The sequence below is a fragment of the Triticum dicoccoides genome, chromosome 2A (assembly GCF_002162155.2).
Source record: "Triticum dicoccoides isolate Atlit2015 ecotype Zavitan chromosome 2A, WEW_v2.0, whole genome shotgun sequence".
Taxonomy (NCBI): Eukaryota; Viridiplantae; Streptophyta; class Magnoliopsida; order Poales; family Poaceae; genus Triticum; species Triticum dicoccoides.
The window spans coordinates 339,710,181-339,726,111 of record NC_041382.1 but is presented as its reverse complement, the minus strand read 5'-3'; positions in this window follow the sequence as shown (position 1 = coordinate 339,726,111).

The window sequence follows — 15,931 nt, the reverse complement described above, 5'->3', positions numbered from 1 at the left end:
GGCCGGCTTCCATTCACCTCGCTTCAATCTAAGAAAGCTCAAGTACTTGCCTTCCCAAAAGGGGAAGGCGGCAAAGGAAGCAGCCTAAGGATAGAAAGCATACATGAATGGAAACCAAAGACGCACACAATAATATTTACATAAAAGACCTTCAAAAGGCTAGCATTCAACATAGTTCGAATACACCCCCAGTGGGTGGAACTGCGCAAGTTTAATAAAGTTGTTCAAAAGGCAACAAGCAGGAAAAAACAAGGACGGCAGACTAGGCCAAGGGAGCGACTGGCGAGTCGGGCAGGTCGGTGGAGACGGCAGTGCCGACTGGAGGAGTGGTCGGCTGGCGAACCTCGGCATGATCACTGCCTCCCGCAGGGGGCGCGCTAGCACGCGCCTTGTTGCCGGAGGAACGATCAGGCTGAGGCTGGCTGCCCGCTTCACCAGTCGGCTCAACGTCTTCGCCTTCCTCTCCTTCGTCGTCTTCGCCTTCATCGCTGGAGGCGATCTCCTCTGCTGAGTCTTCACCCGCTGCCGGGTCTAGCCCGAACCACTCCTCCGGCTGGGCAACGCCGTCGTCATTAATCTCAAGAGCGAAGACGCTGATGTCAATACACTCGGCGATCGTCGAAGCGCGCTGAGCGATAGCCGGCCGCACCTCCTCCAACTCTTCGTTGGCCTCCAGCCGCCAGGTGCACAGTTGGTCCAGGTTCAGCCCCGGATACCAGGCTCGGACGAACTCCAGCGCCCGCCCGGCTCCAAGCCGGGCTGCCGACGCCTTCCAGGCCTCGAAGCGGCCAACCGCCACCTCCAGCCAGTCGGCAGTCCGACTCGGGGTGCGAGGAATCATCTCGCTTGGCCAGAGGGTGGCCAACACTTGCGCCCCGGCGCGCTGGAGGCGGCGGAGCATACGGTGAGCCGGCTGCAGCCGGGCTTGGACCGCCAAGAGCTCCTCCTCAAGCGTCCGGCTCGCGTCCGGCGCGATTTCAGCCCCCGCCTGCCGGCGTGCCTCGCGATGGGCCTCGATGGATTGGGTGGCGAAGACGGAGTAGCCGGGAAAGTAGTCTGCATAGAGAACAAAAAGCAGCACAGGTCAGAGCACAAATCAGGGATCAAGGGGCAAGCAGGGAGTGAAGAAGGCGGCTTACCGTCGATCAAATCCTCGATACGACTGAAGCCCTCGCTCAGCGCCTGCTTCGCTTCAGCCCAGCCCGCCGCTTCGGTCTCAAACTTGGCCTTCAGGGCGTCCTCGTTGTCCTGCGCCTTCTTCAGAGCCGCCTTGTGGCTCTCCTCCTGGTCGGCCAACTTCTTGGCCAGGCGGTCACGCTCCAGGACCAAGGAGCTGTACTCGGCTTCCTTGGCGCGAAGGGCGGCCTGGGCCCCGCTGAGCTGCTCCCTCAAGTCGGCATTAGCTCCTGCAAGCATGAAGACAAAGGAAATTAATAAGGTGAAGTCGTCAAGGAAGATCCGACCCTGCTACTTAGCAGTCGGCCCGAATCTCGGGGACTACACCCAGTGGGTGCACTGACGCGCCCCCACAGGAGATGAACGAGACAAACACGCACTCCGGCTGCTGGTTAGGTCCTCAGTTCTCCAGCCCAGCTCCTGAGCCTGGGAGTTGAAGGCGGCTGCACGGAGGTTATGATACTCCTGGAAGATTATACAGGAGGCAAGGATAAGTTAAGTTGTCAGAACCTAGTAAGTTCCAAGCCGCCTGCGCAGCAGCCGGCTCGGAACTCGGGGGACTACACCCAGTGGGTGCGCTGACGCGCCCTCACGGAAGAAATCAAAAGAGCAAAATAACCAAGGCCAGAAGACTCACCCGGATGACAGCCCGCATCGGGAGAAACTCTTGAGTGTATCATTGCAGCGAGGCGGCCTGAGCTTGAAGCCGGTTCCGGACCTCCTGGGCCGCCGCGTTCAGCTCGCCCGTCCCCCCGCTAGGAGTCCACTCGGACGTGCTGGCGCTGGCCGCCTCCAGGGCCTTCGCCGTCTGGCTGGCGCCCGCTGCTCGGTGCGGTTCCGACGCGGAGGCGCCACCCCCAGCACGCCGGCACGATGCCGACTGCACCTCGAGGCCGGCCCCTGCCTCCGGCTCGCCCCTGGACGGCTGCTTTGGCGCCGCAGCTGATTGGCCGCTTTGGCCCGCTCCAGTTGGTGCCGTCTGCGACGCCCCCTCCACGAAGATCACGTGGTCCTCCCGCCTCTCCATCACCGGTGGGCCTTGGTCGACCTCCTCCGACGGGGGCACGGGAATGTCGGTGGCCACGGTGCGGAGGGCAACGACAAGCAGCGGAGGCCGGTTGTGCGGGGCCTCTGCCTCCGTCTCCGCGACTGCCGCCTTCGCCCGGGCCCTGGCCGCCGCATCGGCCTGCTCCTTCGTCGCCTGGGCGGTCCTTCGTTCCGCCGCCTCCCGCTCCTCCCGCGCCTCCCGTGCGTTCCACTCCGTGGCTTCCCTAAGGTCGGCGTGGGGATCCACGCGACGGGAACTTGAGGACCCTCCAGTCAGCCCGACTACGGAGCCGCCAGGACCTCGCTCAAGAGAAAGCGGCGCCCTGTCCGGCAAGCAAAGAAAGGTTTAGAATAGCTTCGGTCAAAAAAGACAACAAAAAATATATGCAAGACATTCGACGACTTACGCCGAGATCGCCTGCGGCTGCTTCACCGCCTTGCGGAAGCGGGCCGCCTTCGCGGCCGCCTCATCCCGCTTGGTCGCCGCCGTGGAAGCCTTGGATTTCTTTGGCCGGCTGCTGAAGAAGGTCGACGCGGCCTGGCGCTTCTGCACGCCGCCGCGGGCAGCCGACACGACAGACGAGCCCGCGCCTTGATGATCAGGCGCCGGCTGGCGGTGCGGGGCGGTTTCGACCTCATCATCGTCGGGCCAGTCTTCGAAGCTGGCCCCGATTCCCGAGCCTCCGGCCTCGTCGTCTTACCCCACGATGGCGTCTTCCATGGCGGCCGCTCCCAGGTCCAGATCGTCGGCGTCTTCCACCATGCGGTCAGGGAGGAGTTGGCGCTCTACCCCCGCGGCCCCGGCTGTCGGCGGAAGAAGAGGATTCTGCTAAAGGCAAACCAATTGATCAAGAGTCGGCTATCATGAGGCCGGCTACAAAAAGGAAGAAAAGAAGAAAAGAACTTACGGCAGGCGGAGGGTTGGTGCGGGAATACGGCTCCTTGCCGTATCGCCAATCCTCGGCGAGCTTGCAGTTGGAGGTGTAATTCACCATGTAAGACACCTCTGCATGAGGCATCTCCCTGGTGCTCAGCCGGCATGGGTCGAAGCGGCCGCTCATCTGACAGATCATGTGAGGCCGGCCTTGGAGCGGAAGAACCCGGCGCTCCACGAAGGCGGCCACCAAGTCGGCTCCGGTCAGGCCCTTCGACTGGATCATCACCCGAAGCCGGGAGACGGCTGCGTTCCCGACCTGAGATAGCGACCTAGCCCGGTAGCTCCACAAAGGTTGCCTCCCAGCCGGCGGGCCGGCTACGTAAGCCGGCAGGTTGACGTAGTCGCCTTGCTGGGCGACGTTCTTCACATAAAAATAAGACTTCTGCCAAAGCTTCACCGACTGGATCCGCGGAATGGACGGGAACGGATTGTTCTCGCTCGCCCACCTCATGGCGATGAAGGCCCTGCAGGGGGCGGGCGCGCCCGCGACGACGGTGCCGAGCTTGCTTTGGAAAAATTCCCCCCGGAGCTCGAGCGTGGGGAGAACTCCAAGAAAACCCTCGCACAGGGTGACGAAGGCCGACAGCAGCATCACCGCGTTGGGAGTGAGGTGATCCGGATGGAGGTGGTAGAATTCGAGGATGGCTCGAAGGAATCCGCTCGCCGGGAGGCCTAAGCTGCGCAGGCAGTGCGAGCGGAAGATCACCCGCTCGCCCTCCTCCGGTGCCGATGAAATCTCCCTCGCCGGCACTTGACGAACCCGCACTAAGTTCTCACCCGGCAAGTGCCACATCCAGCGGAGGAACTCGACGTGGTCCTCGTGGACGTTGGAGCCATCCCACGAGCTCGACAGCGCCATGGGAGCGATGCGGCGGAGAGCAAGACGAAGCGACGATGGAACGGCGCGGCAAAGGGTTGCTGGGGCGAAGAGAAGAAGAAGGAGGGCAAGAAGGGGCTGATTAAGGGAGAGCGCGCGAGCCTCTACCGCTCCCCCTCCCCCTCCTACTTATAAACCCGCGCGGATCAACTGCGCCCACTCCCCCACGTCCCGCGATTATTATGCCCTGATGGCATAATAAAACCGCCGCGGGAAGGCGAGCGGTCCAAGCGGGCCGCAGAAGATCCGTGCTCGGGCCGAGGCCTACGAGTGGCGAGCCCGGGCCTGCGGCGGCGTCCCGTCGCGCACGTGCGTTGGCAGGACTTCCTTGCCACGTGGCCCGTGGGAAGGCGCGCGGTCAGCTCGCAAGGCGACCCGCGCTCCAGCCTACAAGAAACGGAGCTTTCCGAAGACGGCGCGCACAAGGAAAGCCGGCCCCTCGGGATAGGAAGCTGACCTAGCTTCTCGTCCCTTTGTCAGCCTCGAAGCTCGATCAGCTTCGGGGACTACTATCGGAGTAAATAACCATGGGTAGCCTAGCCGGCTCCCCCTGGCCCTTCTGAAAAAATTACGAGCCGATTCGACCCTCAAGAATCCAAGACACGGGGCCGCCTTCCCCTTGCCGGCTGTCTCCCAGGCCGGCTATCGGAAGGCGGCCCGACTTCAGCCCTCATGAAGAAAAGCCGCAGGAGGGCCGGCTCCGAGAAGCCTGCCGCAAGAACGCCGACTCCAAGAAGCCGGCTCCCAGAAAGCGGTCAAGATCGTACCCTCGAAGTCTGCATCCACATAATGGCGATGTGACGGGGCGTGGCTACAGTGAAGCCTGCCACCCCCGAATCCCGGAGCACGCCTGGCACAGTGCGCCGTACGGGTGGCCATGACCCGTCTGGCGCAACACTGTTACCACGTTGACCCTGATGTCATCCACGACGGGCTACCACTACGGCCCACGGGCGGTGGGCCTCTTTGGGCCGAGAGACACCCGAAGGCGGCCAGTCCTCCCCCAGTCGGCCCAAGATAGAGCCGGCTCCCCACAGCCGGCTTGCCACCTCCCTCAAAGGAGACGCCCCATTAAGAAGACAAGACGCGGTGAGGCTACAACAATCGCCTGCCGGGCGGCGGCACTGTAGCCACGCCCACCTCGGCGAAGCCCTCGTCACCAAGATTGAGCAACAGTAACCAGCCCCGACAAGGCCCTGGACAGTGGGGCCTGCCTGTCGACCAAGGAGCCGGCAGCCGGCGGGCCCCAGCAGTCGGCGCAGAAGCCGGCGAGTGTAGACACAGACGGCTGGGCCCCACGCCCAGCCGGATTACCATTGTACCCCCGGGGGGTAGGCCTATATAAACCCCCCGGGGCACCCATGCAAAGTTGATCCCTGCTAGTCTGAGATACCGCATAGGGAGGAGAAGAGAGCAAGCCGTGCCCTTCTTCCTCCTCTCACCGAACAGCTCAAGGAGCATCGTGTAGCTACTTATTCGTCTAGTGATCATGCGGAGACCCCGCAGAGCAGCAGTAGGGGTGTTATCTCCACGGAGAGCCCCGAAGCTGGGTAAGATTCGCCGGCGTGCATGTCTTCGCCTCATCCCGTTTCCAGGCACCGGCGACGTCTTACTGGCTCCCACAATGATAAGCCACCCGTTGGCATATGTCGCACCTACCACCCGACACTCAAGCTTGGGGATGCTAGTTTTGCCATGACTACTATTTGTTGCAATGATCATGATTGGGGTGATTCTTCTTATGATCTTGAAAATTTATTTAAGCCCCATGATGAATATGAAATTTATAATAATGTTTGCAATAATATTGAAAGTGGGTTTGGAAGAGTGTCAACTTTAGATCCCACATATTTGGAGAATGTTCAATCTTATAAAGTTTTTGATAAAAGTGGGTTTGCAGAGGTCATGACTTTAGTTAATGTTAATCCCACTATTTTGGAAAAGTGTCAAATTTGCATACATGTGGATTGTGTTAAGAATATGTTTTGTGATAGCTATATTGTTGAATTTGCTTATGATCCTACATGTAATTATTATGATATTGGAAAATATGGTTGTAGAAATTTGCATGTTACTAAATTACCTCTCGTTATGTTGAGATTGCTATTGTTTCTTTCCGCTTCCTTGCATATGCTAGTTTTTGCTTGCCACAAAGAAAACTTGCTGCTGAACATAGGGTGTATGAGATGAGTTTTCGCGATTTACCTTATCATTATCATGACAATATCTAGATCTATTCTTGTTTTTATGCCTAGCTAGGGGCGTTAAACGATAGCGCTTGTGGGGAGGCAACCCAATTTTATTTTTGTTCTTTACTTTTTGTTCCTGTTTAGTAATAAATAATTTATCTAGCCTCTATTATGATTGTGTTTTTATGTTTTAATTAGTGTTTGTGCCAAGTAAAGCCTTTAGGATCTTCTTGGGTGATTGTTGTTTGATCTTGCTGAAAAAACAGAAAGTATGTGCTCATGAGAATAATTTTCATTTTTTTACTAGATAGTGATAAAATACCAATTGCAACTGCAGTAGATAAATATGAAAATTATTTAGGTCATCCTAATTTTTCAGAATTTTTGGAGTTAGAGAAGTATTCAAAACCTCCAGATTGCTACAAACTGTTCTGTTTTGACAGATTGTGTTTTTCGTGTGTTGTTTGCTTATTTCGATGAATCTATGACTAGTATCGGGGGGTATGAACCATAGAGAAGTTGGAATAAGTAGGTTTAACACCAATATAAAAAGAATGAGTTAATTACAGTACATTAAAGTGGTGGTCTATTTTCTTATACTAACAGAGCTCATGAGATGTTCTGTTGAGTTTTGTGTTGTGAAGTTTTCACGTTTTTGGGTAAAGATTTGATGGATTTTGGAACAAGGAGTGGAAAGAGCCTAAGTTTGGGGATGCCCAAGGCACTCCAAGGTAAAATTCAAGGACAACCAAAAGCCTAAGCTTGGTGATGCCCCGGAAGGCATCCCCTCTTTTGTCTTCGTCTATTGGTAACTTTACTTGAGGCTATATTTTTATTCACCACATGATATGTGTTTTGCTTGGAGCACCTTGTATGATTTGAGTCTTTGCTTTTTAGTTTACCACAGTCATGCTTTCTGTACACACCTTTTGGAGAGACACACATGAATCGGAATTTATTAGAATACTCTATGTGCTTCACTTATATCTTTTGAGCTAGATAATTTTGCTCTAGTGCTTCACTTATATCTTTTAGAGCACGGTGGTGGTTTTATTTTATAGAAATTATTGATCTCTCATGCTTCACTTATATTATTTTGAGAGTCTTTTAGAACAGCATGGTAATTTTCTTTGGCTATAAAATTAGTCCTAATATGATAGGCATCCAAGATGGGTATAATAAAAACTTTCATATAGAGTGCATTAAATAATATGAGAAGTTGGATACCTGATAATTGTTTTGAGATATAAAGATGGTAATATTTGAGTCATACTAGTTGAGTATTTGTGAACTTGAGAAATACTTGTGTTGAGATTTGCAAGTCCCGTGGCATGCACGTATGGTAACCGTTGTGTGACAAATTTGAAGCATGAGGTGTTCTTTGATTGCTTTCCTTATGAGTGGCGGTCGGGGACGAGCGATGGCCTTTTCCTACCAATCTATCGCCCTAGGAGCATGCGCGTAGTGCTTTGGGTTGATGACTTGCAGATTTTTGCAATAAGTATGTGAGTTCTTTATATGACTAATGTTGAGTCCATGGATTATACACACTCTCACCCTTCCATCATTGCTAGCATCTTCGGTACCGTGCATTGCCCTTTCTCACCTCGAGAGTTGGTGCAAACTTCACCGATGCATCCAAACCCCGTGATATGAGACACTCTATCACACATAAGCCTCCTTATATCTTCCGCAAAACAGCCACCGTACCTACCTATTATGGCATTTCCATAGCCTGTTGATTAGCCACGTCAATGTGAGACTTTATGGCAACTTTCAACCGTTCCATAGCCACTCCGAGATATATTGCCATGCAACTTTCAACCGTTCCGTTTGTTATGACATGCTCCATCATTGTCATATTACCTTGCATGATCATGTAGTTGACATCATATTTGTGGCAAGGCCACCATTCATTTTTCATACATGTCACTCTTGATTCATTGCATATCCCGGTACACCGCCGGAGGCATTCACATAGAGTCATATTTTGTTCTAAGTATCGAGTTGTAATCCTTGAGTTGTAAGTAAATAAAAGTGTGATGATCTTCATTATTAGAGCATTGTCCCATGCAAGGAAAGGATGATGGAGACTATGACTCCCCCATATGTTGGGATGAGACTCCGAACGAAAAAAATAAAATAGGCCAGAGAAGCCCACCAAAAAAATGAGAGAAAAAGAGAGAAGGGACAATGTTACTATCCCTTTTCCCCACTTGTGCTTCAAAGTAGCACCATGATCTTCATAATAGAGAGTCTCCTATTTTGTCACTTTAATATACTAGTGGGAATTTTTCATTATAGAACTTGGCTTGTATATTCCAATTATGGGCTTCCTCAAAATGCCCTAGGTTTTCGTGAGCAAGTGAGTTGGATGCACACCCACTTAGTTTGTTTTGTTGAGCTTTCATACATTTATAGCTCTAGTGCATCCATTGCATGGAAATCCCTACTCCTTGCATTGAAATCAATTGATGGGCATCTCCATAGCCTGTTGATTAGCCGCGTCAATGTGAGACTTTCTCCTTTTTTGACTTCTCCACACAACCTCCATCATCATGTTCTATTCCACACATAGTGCTATGTCCATGACTCGCGCTCATATATTGCGTGAAAGTTGAAAAAGTTTGAGAATACTAAAGTATGAAACAATTGCTTGGCTTGTCATCGGGGTTTTGCATGATGAGAGCATTTTGTGTGACTAAAATGAAGCATGGCCAAACTATATGATTTTGTAGGGATGAGATCTCTTTTGTTATGTTATTTTGAGAAAACATAATTGCTTGGTTAGTATGCTTGAAGTATTATTATTTTTATGTCAATATTAAATTTTTTTCTTGAATCTTTTGGATCTGAACATTCATGCCACAATAAAGAAAATTACATTGAAAATTATGTTAGGTAGCATTCCACATGAAATTTTTTGTTTTTTATCATTTACCTACTCGAGGACGAGCAGGAATTAAGCTTGGGGATGCTGATACGTCTCCAATGTATCTATAATTTTTGATTGTTCCATGCTATTATATTATCTATTTTGGATGTTTAATGGGCTTTAATATGCACTTTTATATTATTTTTGGGACTAACCTATTAACCGAAGGCCTAGTGCAAATTGCTGTTTTTTTGCCTATTTCAGTGTTTCACAGAAAAGGAATATCAAACGGAATCCAAACGGAATGAAACCTTTGCGAGGATCTTTCTTGGAACAAAAGTCATCCAAGAGACTTGGAGTGGAAGTCAGAGACGCAAGGAGGCGTCCACGAGGCAGGAGGGCACGCCCAGGGGGGGTAGGCGCGCCCCCACCCTCGTGGGCCCCTCGTAGCTCCACCGACCTACTTCTTTCGCCTATATATACTCTTATACCCTGAAAACATCCAGGGGAGGCATGAGACCACTTTTCCAGCCCCGCAACCTTATGTACCCGTGAGATCCCATATTGGGACCTTTTTCGGCGATCTGCCGGAGGGGGATTCGATCATGGAGGGCTTCTACATCAATACCATAGCCTCTCCGATGATGTGTGAGTAGTTTACCACAGACCTTCGGGTCCATAGTTATTAGCTAGATGGCTTCTTCTCTCTCTTTGGTTCTCAATACAAAGTTCTCCTTGATGTTCTTGGAGATCTATTCGATGTAATAGTTTTTGCGGTGTGTTTGCCGAGATCCGATGAATTGTGGGTTTATGATTAAGATTATCTGTGAACAATATTTGGTTCTTCTCTGAATTCTTATATGCATGATTTAATATCTTTGCAAGTCTCTTCGAATATCGGTTTAGTTTGGCCTACTAGATTGATCTTTCTTGCAATGGGAGAAGTGCTTAGCTTTGGGTTCAACCTTGCGGTGTCCTTTCCCAGTGACTGCAGGGGCAGCAAGGCACGTATTGTATTGTTGCCATCGAGGATAAAAAGATGGGGTTTATATCATATTGCTTGAGTTTATCCCTCTACATCATGTCATCTTTCCTAAAGCGTTACTATGTTCTTATGAACTTAATACTCTAGATGCATGCTGGACAGCGGTCGATGTGTGGAGTAATAATAGTAGATGCAAAATCATTGCGGTCTACTTGACACAGACGTGATGCCTGTGTTTATGATCATGCCTAGATATTCTCATAACTATGCGCTTTTCTATCAATTGCTCGGTAGTAATTTGTTCACCCACCGCAATATATGCTATCATGAGAAAGCCACTAGTGAAACCTATGCCCCCCGAGTCTATTTTACATCATATTAGTTTCCCATCAACTTGCCGATGTTTATTTTGCAATATTTACTTTCCAATCTATACAACAAAAATGCCAAAAATATTTATCTTATTATCTCTATCAGATCTCACTTTTGCAAGTGGTCGTGAAGGGATTGACAAGGCCTTTATCGCGTTGGTTGCAAGGTTCTTGATCGTTTCTGCAGGTACTAGGTGATTTGCGTGTAGTCTCCTACTAGATTGATACCTTGGTTCTCAAAAACTGAGGGAAATACTTACGCTACTTTGCTGCACACCCTTTCCTCTTTAAGGGAAAACAAACACATGCTCAATAGGTAGCAATGTACTTTTGCAAGGTTTCCCCTGATTGCTGCTTGATCTGCTGCAGGTCGCATGTGGCTGGTGGGCAGTCGCGAGTGCCCTGGAAGTTGGTGATGAAACACTAGTGCATCTCGCCCCAGGAGGAGCTCGATCCCGCGGGCAGGTTTGGGAGCCACGAGTGCGCGCCATCATTGATGTCCATGGGAAACCAGTTCGCCATGACCTTCTCGTCACCGTTGGCTACCTCGATGTTGAGCTCATAGAGCTGCAAGAACTCCGCAGGGTCGGGGTTGCCGTCGTAGCACGGAGGCAGGTCCGGCTTGAACTTGCCTAGCCAGACGACGGTGCGCAGCTCGGGAGTAAAGGCTCGGCAGCCTGCTGTGGTCACTGGAGCCCGTCGTGGTGGTGGAGCCTAGTCTTGGTACACATGCACCACCACCGCAGGCGGCGCGCGGTCTTGACGTGGTGGTGCAGGGTGTGCAGGAGCGTTTTCTTGGGTCGAGGGACCTCCTGGCAGCTTCCTTCTTCGTGCGCGGCCACACGACATGGCGGATCACGCAGCGGGACCGCACATCTTGGGGCGAGGACACCGTCTTGATGCGGAGGAGGCGGGGGTGCTCCGTGAGCTGCATGTCTTGGTGCGAGGGCGCCGTCTTGATGCGGAGGCAGTGGAGGCACTCCGTGAGCTACATCGCCCGCGGCTGGAGGTGGGCGAGGCAGCGAGAGGGATGGTGCAGGAGAACCCCCAGCGGCACTGATTAGCTCGGTGATGTGGTCCAGCCAGCCGTCATAGAGGTCGTCGACCGGGTGGTTACGCAGGAGCTCGCGTGCCATGAGCAGCATGGCCCGCGCGTCCATGGGCGCACGACGAGCGTGGGACAATGAGCCGGCTGGAGTCAGCGATGGGGTGGCGGTGCGTCCGTCCCGCTGCATAGAGGGGTGTAGCCATGATGTTTGCTACTCGTTCGCTGCCAGGCCAGTGGCAGCATTGGCAGCGGGTGATGGAGAACGGCGGGGGGGAGGGGGGAGGGTCCGCCAATGGGCGTGATCTGAGCGACGCGGACGGCGAGGGCGGCACGACGCTCAACATGGGCTTGGCGACCGTCCGACATGGATGCGATGGAGCGGTGGAACGCGGATCGATGGAAGAAAAGCTTCAACGCACCCCTACCTGGTGCGCCAAATGTTGGATTACGGGTTTTCGGCAAAACCCTTGAGGTTCGAATTCTGGGGTGAGCACGAAGATCCCTCTCCCCCAAGCTCACATTCTTGCCACGATCTCAAAGCCTAGCTCGCCGAACCCGAGGAACAAGAGACACAAGAGTTTATACTAGTTTGGGCCACCGATGTGGTGTAATACCCTACTCCAGTGTGGTGTGGTGGATTGCCTTGTAGGCTAGGGATGAACAATTACAAGGGAAGAACCGCCTCCTGAGGAGAGGTGTTCTTGAGATCGATGAGCTTGTGTGTGTGTGGATGGTCTGGTTCCTCTCCAGATCCGATCAGATGCCTCCTACGGCGGTGGCTAGTCCTATTTATAGAGGCCCGGGTCCTCTTCCCAAATATTAGGCGGGAAGGGATCCCACAATGGCTAATTTGAAGGGGGATAACTAGTACAAGCTATCCTGACAAAAGGTGGTCTTCGCCTGCCAAAGGCTCTGGTGGTGACGCCGACGTGGGCTCCGTGATGACCTCCGTCCTGCCATCCTGCTGGTCTCGGTCTTGTTGCACCGATATGGAAACCTTTGTCTGATGCCTCGAGACTCCTCGCGTGCGCCTGCCCCTTTAGCACCAAAGAGGCAACTGGTACTCTGCACGCGCTGGCGTCCGCCTGGCCTTGGTCATCATGGCTCACGTGACGGAAACCTCACGAGGTTCCCCTCTCCTTGATCTCTCCGCTCCTCGCGAGCCAGCCTAGTCAGGATGCCCCTCAGGAGGTCTTGGTATCGTCTGCCTCATGAGGCTTGGCCCATCACGAGGGTCTTGAGTGTTTGTTGATGAAGATGGGCCGTAGCAGTCCGCTGGAGGAGCCACGCCCTGGGCCGCAGACAGGCAAGTCTAGGGACCCCCGTTCCCAGGACGCCGACACTTGTCGCTCGCATCACCCGGATGGCGCCTACCAGCGGGCCTCCCCGTCATTCCCCATCACCTGCCGCCAACGCCGCCACCGGCCCAACAAGGCATGAGCAGCAAGCTTCATCGCTGCACCCCTCCGTGCAGCGTGATGAGCGCACAACCACTCCTTCACTGACTCCGGCTGCTTCATCATCTCACGCTTGTCACGGGGCGGCGGACATGCAGGCTGCGCTGCTCATGGCACGCGAGCTCCTGCGCTACCGCCCCATCAGCGACTTCTACGAAAACTGGCTGGACCACATCGCCGAGCTTGTCAGCGCCGCTGGGGGCTCTCCCGTGCCGTCCCTCTCACTACCTCGCTCGTTGCCTGCCACGGGCGACGTAGCCCATGGAGCACCTCCGCCACCTCTCCGTCAAGACGTCGCCCTCAGACCAAGGTGCGTGGCCCCATGGCGTGATCGCCGTGTAGGGCGCCCGCGCGTGAAGTGGAAAGCTGCCAGGAGGTCCAGCGGCCACAAGAAGGTGCTCCAGCGCTCCCTCCACCACCGCGTCAAGACCGCATGCTGCTTGCGGTGGTGGTGCGTGAGCGCCAAGATCAGGCTCCACCTCCACGCCGGGCTCCCGTGACCACCGCGGGCTACCGAGCCTTCACTCCCGAGCTACGCAACGTTATCTGGCTAGGGAAGTTCAAGCCCGACCTGCCTCCGCGCTACAACGTCACCCCCGACCCTGCGGAGTTCCTACAGCTCTACGAGCTGAGCATCGAGGCGGCCAATGGCGACGAGAATATCATGGCGAACTGGTTTCGCATGGCTCTCAAGGATGGCGCGCGCTCGTGGCTCCTGAACCTGCCCGCGGGATCGATCTCCTCCTCGGGCGAGATGCACGAGCGTCTCATCGCCAACTTCCAAGGCACTCGCGCCCGCCCGCCTGCCACGGGTGACCTGCGGCGCATCAAGCAGCAACCAGGGGAAACCCTACAGAAGTACATCCATCACTTCAACAATGTTCACTTCAAGATCCCCAAGGTATCAGATGAGGCCATCATATTAGCATTCTCTGATGGCGTCCGCGATGACAAGATGAAGGAGAAGCTCGCCATACACGAGGACCTGTGCACGGCTCTAGAGATGTTCAACATGGAGACCAAGTGCGCGAGAGCTGAGGAAGGACGCCTCTCCTTCCTCAAGCTCCCAGTGGCCGACCCAGAAGACAAGAAGGCCAAGGCCGAGGACGTGAAGAGCAAGGGAGCGGCCATGCTCGTGGCTGAACTAGAGATGAAGTGTGGTTGGGACCACCCAGAGTCATCCAAGGGTAACCGTCCGTTCTGCCTCTTGCACAACGTACATAGCCACAACACCAATGACCGTCAAGAGCTCAGGGCCATCTACGACAGGCACCTTGGTCGTTGTCCCGGGCGCAACGATCGAGGTTAAGGCCGTGGAGGAGGTCGAAGTGGAGGACGCTGGGACGACCACGACCCCGCCAGGAGTGACACGACCAGCCTCGTGAGGGCCGCTGGCGGGGCTTGCCATGCAAGGGCGCCTAGAGAGATCAGCCTCATGAGGACCGTCCTCAGGGCAACGCTGGCCTCCCTCCGCTGCCACCACCACCAAGAAGGAACGACGACCGCCACCAGGACGAGGGGGCTGGGGGCTTCGAGGAGCCTCACACCATCACCTGCATCCTGGGTGGCGCTCAGGCCCCAGCCTCTCAATGCATCTTTAAGCAGTTCACCCGTGAGGTGAACGCGGTCCTCCCTAGGCTCGAGGCCATGCATCCGCTCAGGTAGTCCAAGTGCACCATCACCTTTAGCTTGTCCGACTAGCTCAAGTGCGTGGCAACTGCCAGCACCCTCCCGATGCTTTGCTCGCCTGTCATCAGTAATGTCCTCGTCACCAAGACCCGCATCGACGGTGGTGCGGGGCTCAATGTTCTTTCCATCGAGAAATTCGACCGCCTCCAAGTGCCCTATGATCTGCTGCAGCCCACCAAGCCTTTCTCAGGAGTGACCGACGGCTCCACCACCCCGATAGGGCAGATCGGCCTCCCTGTCACCTTCGGCCAGCGCGACAACTACCGCACAAAGCTCATCAACTTTGACGTTGCCCACATTCACCTTCCGTACAATGCCATCCTTGGGTATCCAGCCCTGGCCAAGTTCATGGTGGCGACTCATCATGGTTAGAATGTCCTCAAGATGCCAGGGAATTGCGACATCATCATGATCGCCTGCGAGGAGAAGGATGCGGTGTGCTCTCTCGAGCGCGCCTACCAGGCTGCAGCGGTCGAGGACCCAAACAACGAAGGCACCATCTACCCTCCTGAGGCTGTCCCCAAGAAGAAGAAGTAGTTGCTCCGCCAAGAGCCTCTGGAGAGCGGCGTCTCTAGTGGCACCACCTCAGGACCCGCGCCCACGGATGGGGCGCCTCCCTCTCTCGCATAGGAAGGCACGCCCGGTGCCCCTCTCAGGCTGGGCTCGGGGGCTCTCTTCTGGAGGGCCACTGACTTAGCCAACATCACGAGGAAGGCACTTGGGCACCATATGGAGGCGTGCTTCATCGCACGCTTCCCTCACGAGGGCACAAGGCACGGGGTTCCAGGTGCTCAGGAGTTCATCACCAAGGCGACCGAGGAGCTTCAAGAGGCAAGAGCCATGCGCGGCGACTGCCACCCACCACCTTGCGTGGCTCCTTGTCTTGGCGAGGACAACGAGCTGCGTGCCTGCGTCAGCATTCCAGGGCTCAACAGGGCCGCATCCCAGGAGCGCTTCTAGTCATCGCACGTAGGTCGGTGTGAGGGCCCCCTCACAGCTACATTCGCATGCCTTTTGGCCTGCCAAACATGGCTATTACCTTCCAGCGTCGCCTGCGGAGCATTCTTACGGCTCAGGAGGCCAGAGACCAGGCGGTCCTAGCGGAGATGGCGACGGTTCTTCGCGAGCCCCCTAAGCACCTAGAGCTTCCCGAGGTTCAGGACCCAGGCGGCTCGTGAGGAGCAACTCCTTCATCACGCATCTTCAGCTACTCCAACATCTCTTAAGCAACGGTGCTAGGTGACATTTTTCGGTTTATTCAGTTGCGAGTGCCCCTTGGG